Source organism: Lycium barbarum, chromosome 10, assembly GCF_019175385.1.
Source record: "Lycium barbarum isolate Lr01 chromosome 10, ASM1917538v2, whole genome shotgun sequence".
NCBI classification, from domain to species: Eukaryota; Viridiplantae; Streptophyta; class Magnoliopsida; order Solanales; family Solanaceae; genus Lycium; species Lycium barbarum.
The window spans coordinates 101976169-101987572 of NC_083346.1; the positions used below are offsets into that span (position 1 = coordinate 101976169).

Here is an 11404-nt window from a genome sequence, read left to right on the forward strand (position 1 = left end):
TGATGAAACACTTGATGAGCTGGGCTCGGTTTTACTTGAGTGACGTGAGATGGCCGATGGCCGATGATTAATTTCAGAATCGTTGATTATGGACGATGTCCGATGTTAGTTCCTGAATCGTTGATTGAGTGAGTGCATGGACTCCGCAGGTCCCCCAGGGTGGTGCCGGCGAGAACCCCCAGTGGGCAAAGATCCGGGGTCCCGTCTGTCTATTGGGCAAAGATCTTGGACGGGTGGCAATTAGACTTCGCGAGCCACACTAGATTGTGCTACCAAGACGCCGATATTTCCGTCCGAAGTACATGTGTACACAACATTTGCATGGCATTGCATTATGATTTGATTTTGAGATGTTTGGTGTTGTACTTGTGATGTTGGATTTGGATTGGATATATTCAGACATGGCACATTTTGGATTAGATGCTTTACATAGGCGATGACGGATACTTGGATTTGATTATATTGACTTATGCTTGTTGGTTTATCTGCTTTATTATCTGAGTTGTGTTAGCTATGCTTAGTCGGTCGATGATGCCTACCAGTACTGTTTATTGTACTGCATGCAGAGTACCAGGTTGGATCCATTTCTGTGATGCGTGGTTGATAGTCGTTTCAGCATTATCCTCGAGTCTCTAGGGTGAGCATGGCCGTTCGCTGCCTTGATGACTTCTCTATCTTTATGTCCTATTCTATCCAGAGACATAGACACTTATGTTTTAGTATTCTATACATGTATTATTCCCTTTTTTAGATGCTCTTGTATTATTCAAACTAAACCCTTGGGGTATTATTATCATTCCGCACTATATATATATATATATATATATATATATATATATATATATATATATATATATATATATATATATATCGTGAAGGCTTACTCAGCTATTCTTTTCGTTGATTGGTTATGTATTTGGGACTTTATTTATTATTGGTTGACGGTTCGCTTACCGAGGTGGGAAGGTAAGTGCCCGAACAGCTTAGGCAAAATAGGTCGTGACATTGATTTTTTTTTTTTTAAATGTGGAAAACTTAATTTTTTATTAAAAATTTGTATTTTCTTAAAATATGAAAAACTGAATTATTTTTATAAAATATGAAAAATTCATTTTTTTAGAAAATAATTCTTGAAAACTGATTTTTTTTAAAAGAAAATGTGGAAAAATGATTATTTTTTTCTATATATAAAAAAAAAATCAAGTTTTCCAGATTTAGTTTAAAGAAATGGATTTTCCACATTTTAAAAATAACAATTAGTTTTTCCATTTTATTTTAATAAAATTCAATTTTTTCACATTTTGACAAGAAAAAACACCTTTTTCAGATTTTTTAAAAAACAATTCAGATTTTATTTGAAAAATAAAAGTGTCCTAAAAAATAAAATCTTAAAAATCTAAATTTTCTAAAACATTTATAAAAAAAATCCAGTTTTTCATATTTTACAAGAAAATCCATTTTTTCATATTTTTTAAGAAAAATCCCTTTTTTCAGATTTGTTTTTATTTTTTTTATTTTTTTATTTTATGAAAACTGATTTTAAAAAAATCAAAATTTTCAGTTTCTTTTAAATGTCCATTTTTCATCATTTTTAAAGAAAATTCAGTTTTGCAATTTTTTTTAAAATTTGTCGCGTAAGCGAAAAGAATTTAAAAAAATATAAAATAAATATATATACATGTGGCAAGGAGTGTATGTCACTCTTCTATAAGAGAGTAGATATCAGCGCTTAGGGTGGTAATTGTTCCATTTTAAAAAAGTTCAGGAGGGTAATAAAACCCCTGAAAAAGTTAAGTGCGCCGTAGCAACTTCGACCAAAGTTAGAGAGGTAATAGTGCCTTATCCCAATAAAATTGATTAACTTTACTCACATGACTGGGTACGCGCTTGCCCCACGCATACCAGGGCACAAATAGCCGGTGCATTACTCTAGCCACCATCTCTCTAAGAACATATTTTTAAAAGGAATTAAAGGAACACATTGAAAACAGATAACATGCCTTTCGTAGTATCAAATCACAAATCGACTGACTTACAATCCTCATTCACATTTGTCAAATAGAATATAATAGCTTTGCCTTGGGGAGAGGTGCTGAGACAGGACATGACGCAGTTTCAGCTTACTGAGGATATGACCTTAGACAGGAGGTTATGGAGGATTCAGATTAGGCTAGAAGGCTAGTAGGTAGTCGCTATTTCGATCTATAATCTATTGTGCTTTGATTCTTGCTACCATATGTTGTTTCTTGTGCTTCGATTATCTTATTTATCTGTGGTAGCTACTGCTTCCTTTTCCAGACGGCTCTATCTTGACTAATTCGCTTTCTTTAGTTTCACTTGCATTTTGCTTTGAACTGTTTGTGCTTATCTAACCTTTCTCATTGTGCTTTCTCTTGAGCCGAGGATCTTTCGGAAACAGTCTCCCTATCTTCGGAGATAGGGTTAAGGTCTGCGTACACTTTACCCTCCCCAGACCCTACATTGTGGGATTTCACTGGGTATGTTGTTGTTGTTGTTGTTGCCTTGGGAGATGCTCTAGGGTAAGACATCAATTCTATTGCAATATTCCATTTTTCCAAGGAACCAGCCGGCTTGATTCTCATCCTTACCAGAGCTGGAGTATCAGCAAGCAATAGCTTTATGAAAAACAGTTCAATTTTTGAACCCTTAAAATAATGCATAGTAACATCTACGAGCTTGTTGAGCGGTCGGTAGGTTCAAGCAGGCCGGTGTGTCCATATATTTCAAAACTGCTTCAGTCATATCGCAAGAATCATAGACCTAATGGTATCAAATAAACACCACAAGTCAGTTTAGCTTCTCGTGTTTAAATATATGAAGTGAAAAAACGAAGCAGATCATAATTCATTACATATACACCGTGTGTATAACCACATGAATGTATTTATCATTTCTTACCCAAATCTCTATTTTAATCAAATTGGGGGAACTCTTAATCAACATGAGAGCATAAGAAATCTGGCCGATTTGGATGAAGTCTACACCTAAATGTAGATGACACAAGCAGTTGAGCGTAAAAGGAATCCCCTTTGGAACTGCACCTGCACTCAAAAGCTTTGGAGCAAATACAAGAATAAGAAACAAACTCAAATAAGAAGGGAAGTAAAACAATTCATGCTAGTCAGATTCTTACCTCAAGTTCAAGTGTACCCAAAGTAAGTACCTCAAGTGTAGTCAAGCTAAGAAGAAGCTTTTCCAAAGTTAATCTTTCAGCAGGTGTTGAATAATTATCAACCTCGAGATATAAATTTTTCAATTTTTTGCAGTTCATAAAACAATTTAGGTCAAGATTACAGTGACTCTGACAAAAATGCAAGGACTTCAACCCTGCTGAAGCAATGTTGAGGTATTGAGTACCATTACAGTGCCTCAAGATCAAATTGACTAGAAAGGGGACATTGATAACACAAATTTCGGTAGTTGACACAAACATTACTTTTTTCAGACAAAGCATTGTAAGATTCTGAAAGGCAAGGAAAGATTTTGGTGGTGTGAAAACACAGTTGAAGAGTTCCAATTCTGTTAGGGTTGGTCAATTAAATATATAAGAAGGCACTTTGTAAGTACTATCTTTTGACATGCTAAGCTTCAGCTTCTTAACACCATTTCTGGTGACATATAGCTGTTGACACCCAATTTTGATCCTCTTTTTTCGTTTAATTAATTTTACTATGCTTCTCAGTCCTGAAAATTCGCCAGAATGAGTTTGGAATATTTTCGCTAATTATTACACTATTTTTCGAGATATGTTTCTCTTAAGTTAAGGACATTTTTCGAGATATGTTTCTCTCGCCAGAATAAATTACCAAAACATCATATTTTTATAGTTAAAATTACTAAACCTCATTCTTTACAATTAAAAAAAAAATAGTGTTGATATTCCTATATCGATATTGGCATTGGCATTTTTTCTTTAATCTTATTTATTACTATGTTAATCATCGTTTATTCTATTTTAAAACTAAATACGTATATTAAAATTATTTGTATTATAATTTTCATATGTACAATTTTTTTAGAATTAATTAGGACAAAGAAGCATATTTTAATTAATTCAAAAGGGAAAGGAATTGGGATGATTAAATTCATCTATTGAATTGGGCCAATTCTCTTCTACCCTTATACAAAATCTGTGGCCCAATATTAAACCCCACGGACCCAAAACGCCCCAGCCCAAAATCCCCCGACCCGGCCCAAACGTACCTAAATTAAGTCCCTAATCAGCCCCTTTCTTCCATTTCATCTCTAACCTAACAGACCCTAACGTTCCTCTCTCCTCTCTCTTCAACCTAACCATGGCTGCCACCCCCACTCCCCGTCACTTCCATCACTTCACCACCACCACAGCAACATCCCACGAAATCCGCTGCCTTCTCTTTGATCACACTCCATCTCTGAAAGCTTGCAGGCCCATGTGCGATTTCAGCAGATTTTATGGTGAATTTTTCATCACCTCAGCTGTTTGAAAACGTTAATTTTTCCCCTTTTTTTTTTTAAATTCGAATTTGAAGGCAAAAGGCTTTCTTGAAGAAGCTGTTGAAACACCCAACCTTCGGCTATAAATACGGGCCATTGAGGGCTGTTTTAGAGATCGGGGGGAAAAAAAAGGAGAGATCAATCGAAAAAAGAAGAACCACGAAATCCCTTTTATTTTCATAAACTTTCCCCCTCATAAATTCCTTTTTGCTAAAAAACTCGAATTCTCAGAAAAATCTTGTTTAAAGTTTGATTAGCGCTCTAAGCTCTGATTGTCGAAATCCCTTCTTTAGTTCTCGGCTGAGCAAGGGTTGCTTGAAGCGGATTCGGAGACTCGACGGCGACGTTAGCCCCAGTTCGCTGTCACGGAGAAGGTAATCACACTCGTCCTCTCTTCGTCTTTCATATTATAAGAAGTAGAAATGTAGTCGTTCAAGTATTTCTCGTCGTTTACTTAGTTTGGTTGGCTGGAATGTATTCTCTTTTCGTTTGTTGTAAATTAGTATAAGCCGACTAGTTTCGTCGAATATGTGTTTAACCTCGTCGCTTGGCTAACTCTATGTTTCAATCATTTTTTTTAATCCGTGACGTTCCTATTTCCAACATAAATCAAAAAAAAAAAAAAACAGTTCTACTTCTTTTCCCACAGAAATTTATAACGTTATCATGGCTAAGGTGATGAGATAGTTCTTGTTAAGTATATTTTGAGTTGAGTATAGATATGTATGAAAAATTCTCCTCGTTTTATTCTCGGTTTATAGAATTAACGTGTAGTCGTTTGATTATCTGGGCTGGTTCATTTTTTCGAGTTCTGTATATTTTTTGAGTCTTTTTAAAAAAAAAAAAAAATAGTAAATGAGCCATTTTGAACGTTAGCATGTGAAAGGCTAATAAAAACTAAGGGCATTTAGCGAAATACCACTGATTCGTTAACTTGTCGAATATGTGATTAACTTGGTCGCTCATCTAGTTTTCAGTTCTAACATTCGTTCTATGAATACTCTTAAAAACTATTGTCATGACTCCGTGTAGAAACCCATATGTGAATTTATGAGGACTTATAACTAGAAAAGAAAAGGTTATTAAGTTCGATCAAATAAGAGGGTGATGTTTTGTTCAAGAGAAAAGTTAATTCTTTTAAGGAAAAGTGCTGTTTTGATATAAAAGAAAGCTACTGTGTTTTAACTAAACAGCTACTGTTTTTGGGTTAAAAAGTTACTGTTTTGGTTGGGAAAAGCTACTGGTTTTAATTAAAAAAAAAAAGAGTTCATATCCGAAAGCTAATTGATCTATGGTTAGAGATAAGTAGATAGCTGTTGGTGTAGCCTTCGCTGTTTGTTGGTGTTTCTGCTGAACTTAAAAGGAATAGATCCTACACTTGACTTGACTAAAAATGGTTGTCGTTATGGTATTTGAGCTGAATTTTGGCCAGATTTATAGTAAAATGGCTGCTGCATTTTGCTTAAGTTTAGAGGCCATGACTGCTGCCTTTGGCTTAAGCTTTGAGGTCCATTATGCTACTAAAATAGCAGCTACTGTGCTTGATTGGCTGAGCCTCTGTTATGCTCAAAGTGCCCTCCTATGATATACTGCTTTATTGTCATTTGTTGTGGCTGTCTCTGGCCGTGGTTTGTTGCTGCAATATGTGACTTATACCACACATGGGGGCTAATTAGCTGCTTAAGCTTGGTTAGGATTCCCATATAACAGTTTAGATAGGATTGGTATTTGATTCTTTATCTTGTGATTGGTCCCAAAATGGTTTAAGGAAGAGTTAATCCTGAATTACAGATCTGTCCATGTTTTAACCTCAGGAATAGTTGTTTGAACATGGCTTTAGCAGGTCTTGCTGTTATGAGTCGGTTCCTCTTCATATATTGTTTGTAGGCAAGTATTCTCTCCTGTGTTAATAGGTGCTGCTTTAGGCTTCAAAGGTTTAAAATGTTCTGTGAAGTGTGTCTAGATATCGTGGCATCCTAATATGCATATGAGTTATTTTAAACTCACATCGTAAAATTCTGTTCCGCTTGGCTGTCTGATTTGCTACTACATTTGCCATCTCGTCGCTGCATTTTTTTGGCAACTTTCTACTGCATTTTGGGAGCTGATTGCTGCATTTTTGTGGCTGAAAATGCCACATTGTTGAGACACATTTAGAACCAAACAGTTACTGTAATTTATACCTAGTGTTGCTGCACTTTTGGGGACTAATTTAAGCCAAACAGTGGCTGCATTTTCGCTGGAAGTTGCTGCCATAAACATGGGTGAAAATGCCACATTTTGAAACATTTTGGGGGGCAAAAATGCTGCTGCAATTTGAGGCCAACGCTGCTGCGTTTTTGGCCATTTTTCTACTGTGTTTTAGACCATTTTCACCTCATTTTGGGACTGATTTACTGCCTGCATTTTGGCCAACTGATTGCTGTGTTTTTGAGGGTGAAAATGTGGCATTTTGCTGCTGCAATTTGAGGCCAACGCTGCTGCGTTTTTGGCCATTTTCTACTGCGTTTTAGGCCATTTTCACCTCATTTTGGAACTGGTACTGCTGGGCTGAAAATCTGTACTTTGGAGAGGAAAGATAATTACCCTTTGTAGTTTAGTCGAGCAGAATTGCTAGCTATTGGTAGGAATGATATTGTGCTGCAATTATTAGTGCTTTGCCTTGTTAATACAAAGAATGTGAACTGGAAACGTGACTGAATACCATGAATATCCCTCCTGAATTCAGTAGATATTTGTATGTCATGTTTAGACTGGTGTGTATCATGAATCGGTAGCCCACTTTTTTTTCAAAACTATGCACGTGCCACATGTACAAAATGCCTTATTTGAATTCTTCAATGTGAGTCTGAATCATATGCATTTTCATGTGAGTAAACAGTTTGGGTGTTGTATAAACTTTGTGCGCTGTTGCAAGTATATTTCAGTTGGTTATGTATATTTACGTATATTACTGGTATACCTTTACTTAAAACAGCTATGAATGTGTATACATGAGGTATACTTCAATATACACAGTATATACACAACTTATTGATTTGTTTTGAGTTTATATTTTATATATTTAACCCTATTCCTTGATCATATGCTAATCCTTTCCTTTTTTTTTTTGGCATGACCATCGCGGAGTCTTCCGCATTTGGTGTTGGGCTAAAAGTTTAGCCCAACACGATTCCTCTCGTGTTCAGCCCTTGTCTGCAGTCAAAATAAGAAGCTTAAAAATTCTGGGCCAAAGCCCAATAGCAGCTATGGATCGCAGAAGTCCAAACTGGGTCTAAGCCCAATAACGTGAACAGTTCCAGCATTTGGGCCTAAAAATGGGCCAGATCCATTTATTTTTTTTTCTCTCTCTCTCTTTCTCTCTCTTCCTTATTTTATTGTTGTGTATTTTTATTTGCTTTGTATGACTAACATCCTATCTCGTTTTATTTTTTCTTAACTAAGATGAATTTTAGTAAATTAGTGGGTTTAGCTTTAGTATAATGGGTAGTCAATTTAAGAGAGATATTGACATTAGTTCCATAAGTTTCATTTCCTTTCTTATGTTAAAATTATGTATAGTATTACTTTATAATTGATTTGCAAAATGGTGTGACTATATTTTAAGTAAAGGGAATCATATTTTTATCATAAACATTTCAAAACGTCACTAATACGCAAATATAAATTCAAGTATATTTTATAAACATTGTTTTCAAGATTCATCCAATTATATATATTTTAGCTGAGCATCGTTAAATAAGTTAGTAAAAGGAGAAAAAAAACTCATTATCTTTTGCATTCTATTTATAAAATAAGTCTAGATTTTCTTTATTGCCATACTCATATAATGTAATCTTATCCTAAGTTTAAGTTGGCTAGGTCTTCTCTTAAAGGTTTCTATTTATATGCGAATCATTATATTTCGCAAGTATCATTTAAAAAAAAATATTATTATTTAAAGCTTAGCAATATTTATAGTTTATTTTAAATAGCATTTGAAGTCTCTTTTTGTGCAAATTATTCTACAAGTCTTGTTTTAAAATAGTATTTTTATTTAAAATCTTAGCATATTTTTTTTAAAATCTTATTTTTAGTAACATTCTTATATTTTTCTTAAAACCTTAGCAACACTTTTTAGCCCTTTTTTTTAAATTTGAAGCACCTTATTTAGCATTAATTAATTAATCTAAGTTTGGCCGAATAACTGTAATTAACGGATCCTAAAGGATGTCTAACTCTTTCCCTTTAGAATAATATAGAACCCTTACCTAAAATCACACTGATTAAACAGACTATTAACGGAGGTTTAGTTAGCTTTACCTTAGTTAATAACTAGGTGCCCTAATTCACTTTAAAATCAATTAGGTAACGACTCCTTAAAACGAAGCAATAGAGGAATCTCTATATGTTGTATTCTAATTTAACTCGTTTAAAATGGGGTATAACAATAGCATCCATGGATCAATATCTGGACATTGAGACAATTGTACTGCTGATACATCAAGATCAAACTTCACAACATCTCCAAGATGTGGTAAGAGAATCTTGTCTACTATTTCTTTGAAGACAGAATCAGATCTTGCTGCTATTTCTTTGCAAAACAGCTTATCTAGCACCAAATTTGGAAGCATGGCCCAGATATATCTCCATTTCGTGGACAAAATACTAGTTCTTGCAGCATCTTTGATAGGCAGAAGCTCAAGGATACGATCTATAACATTTCTTGGCAGATAACTTATTTGTTCTTCTTTATCCCTTTCAGCAGCTACTATTTTAATACTATCTGTTAGAAAAAGTGAATAGTCTTTAGGCCTAAAACTTATAATCCAAATAGTAGGGAAAAGGGATTATACGTTGAGTCATGGTGATTATGTAATGTTAATTAGAGTGTCAAAAATATAGAGCAAAAAATGTATTTTATTTAGTGAAGTGGATAGAAGTTAGACCCAGTGGCGGATCTAGAATTTTCATTGAGGGGGTTCGAAAAATAAAAATGTAATGATTGGGATTTGAACGTGGAACCTCAAGCTGAATTTTTAATACCCTAGACCACTGAACCAACATCTTCTCTTATTTTTAGGGTGTTCAAAATATATATATGTATATAAGAAATGAAAAAAATATCTTATATATACGGTATAATTTTTTGCCGAGGGTGTTCACCCGAACACCCTCGGCGTGCCCTAGACCCGCCCCTGGTTAGAACCAAGAGGCCTTTATAAAATATTCAAAGCGTCTCTTCATTAGCCATTGAGAGTCGCCACTGTGCACAAAAGTAATTAATTCTTGTATTAAATTAAATTATAGAAGAATCAATAATTATCAAATACACATATTTCCGGTATTTGTCCAAGTACATCTGAAAATTAAAAGAGTCAACAAGTATGAATATGTAGTCTGTTAAGTATGAAAATATTCCATAGGAGATTGCATCTCTAACTAATGTTTGATGTCGTTTTTCTCATTGGAAAATTAAGTCTGTACTACAGTTCGCCATTGTATATATCAGTGATTTTTTTTTTTTTTGATAGGTATATATATTAGTGACTTACACGTAACAGAGTAACAATTTTGAGGAAATTTGATGTACGATCAATAATTAAAAGAAAGAATGAAGAGAAAAGTAGGGAAAATGATTTGCTCACCATCTACAAGGGGTGAACTGTACATCTCCTTTTCATTTCTTTTTTTGAGTCTTGAAGGGTGAACTGTGCATCTCAAAATCTATAAAGTTTGTTCTGTTCCCCTTACATGAGTCCCAAAAAAGACCCTCTTCAATCAAAACTTGACTAATCATAAAATTCCCTTTTACTGAGAAATCAATGACAGTAACATTTGACCATTTTCCTCAGTTCTACTCTTTCAATACAACACATATTTATGCATTTTTCCTATCTGGGTTTTGCAAATACATTTATGAAGTACTATTTTATCACATACATTTTGCTCATAAATACCAAAACACATAGTATCAGTATCTATTCCTTGCTCTTCTTGATTCATTTTGGGTATCACACTCTCTTGACCATTATATGTTGAAGAACATATACAAATTCAGAACTAGAGAAACAGAAAATGGCCAAATGGGAATATTGAGGAAAAAAAAAACACCATACTAGTTAATACAGAACAAAGACAAATTCAGTTTAAAGTTTAAATCATACCTTGCCAAGAAGAGAAGGGAACCCTAACCCCCTGTTTGGACGGTGGTTTCCCGTGGTTCAGTAATGTATGGTTTTGTATGAAACCATATTTGTTTTTATTGTTCTTAAAATTATGTAGTATGGTGTTGCAAACCCGTGATTCATCCCATGATTATATAACCATGAAAAGTTTCAATTTTTATAACCACGGATTTGGTAGTTTTTCCGTGGTTACGTATTTCGTTTCCCTATTATACCCCACCCTCCACCATACCCCATCCACCCCCACCCTACCACTCACCCCCACCCTCCACCATCCACCATCCACCCCACCCTCACACCCACCCTCATCCCACAACCAGCCACCCCTCCACCACGCACTACTTCTCACCACCACCCAACCCCACCCCCACAACTACTCACCCCCACCCTACCACCCACTACTTCCAACCTCATCCCACATCTACCCACCTCACACCACCACCCCTCCACCACCCCCACTTACTACCTACTTATTTTTTAAAGTTCCTATTTTATTCTTTACCTGAGTTTTATTAATAAACTAATTTCTAATTAAGAGTTAAGGGTATTTTAGTAAATTTACAAATTATTATACAGTGTCATGCAGTCAACCAAACGATATAAATGTTATTAAACCACAACAAACGATACAGTCAATCCAAAAATTGTGTTCATTTAATACAATACAATACAACACATATTGTACCATACTATACTGTATATTAATGAACCAAGGGAAACAACCATCCAAACAGAGGGTA

At 34.8% G+C, this 11404-nt stretch overlaps 1 long non-coding RNA gene across 1 annotated transcript; it reads left to right on the top strand.

Annotated features, from left to right (window-relative positions):
- Nucleotides 1–4276: 4276 nt before the first annotated feature.
- LOC132613659 (uncharacterized) lies at nt 4277–8084 on the top strand. The gene is made up of 2 exons (XR_009572045.1): nt 4277–4871; nt 6312–8084. It is a non-coding gene; the product is annotated as an uncharacterized LOC132613659 (long non-coding RNA).
- Nucleotides 8085–11404: the final 3320 nt, after the last annotated feature.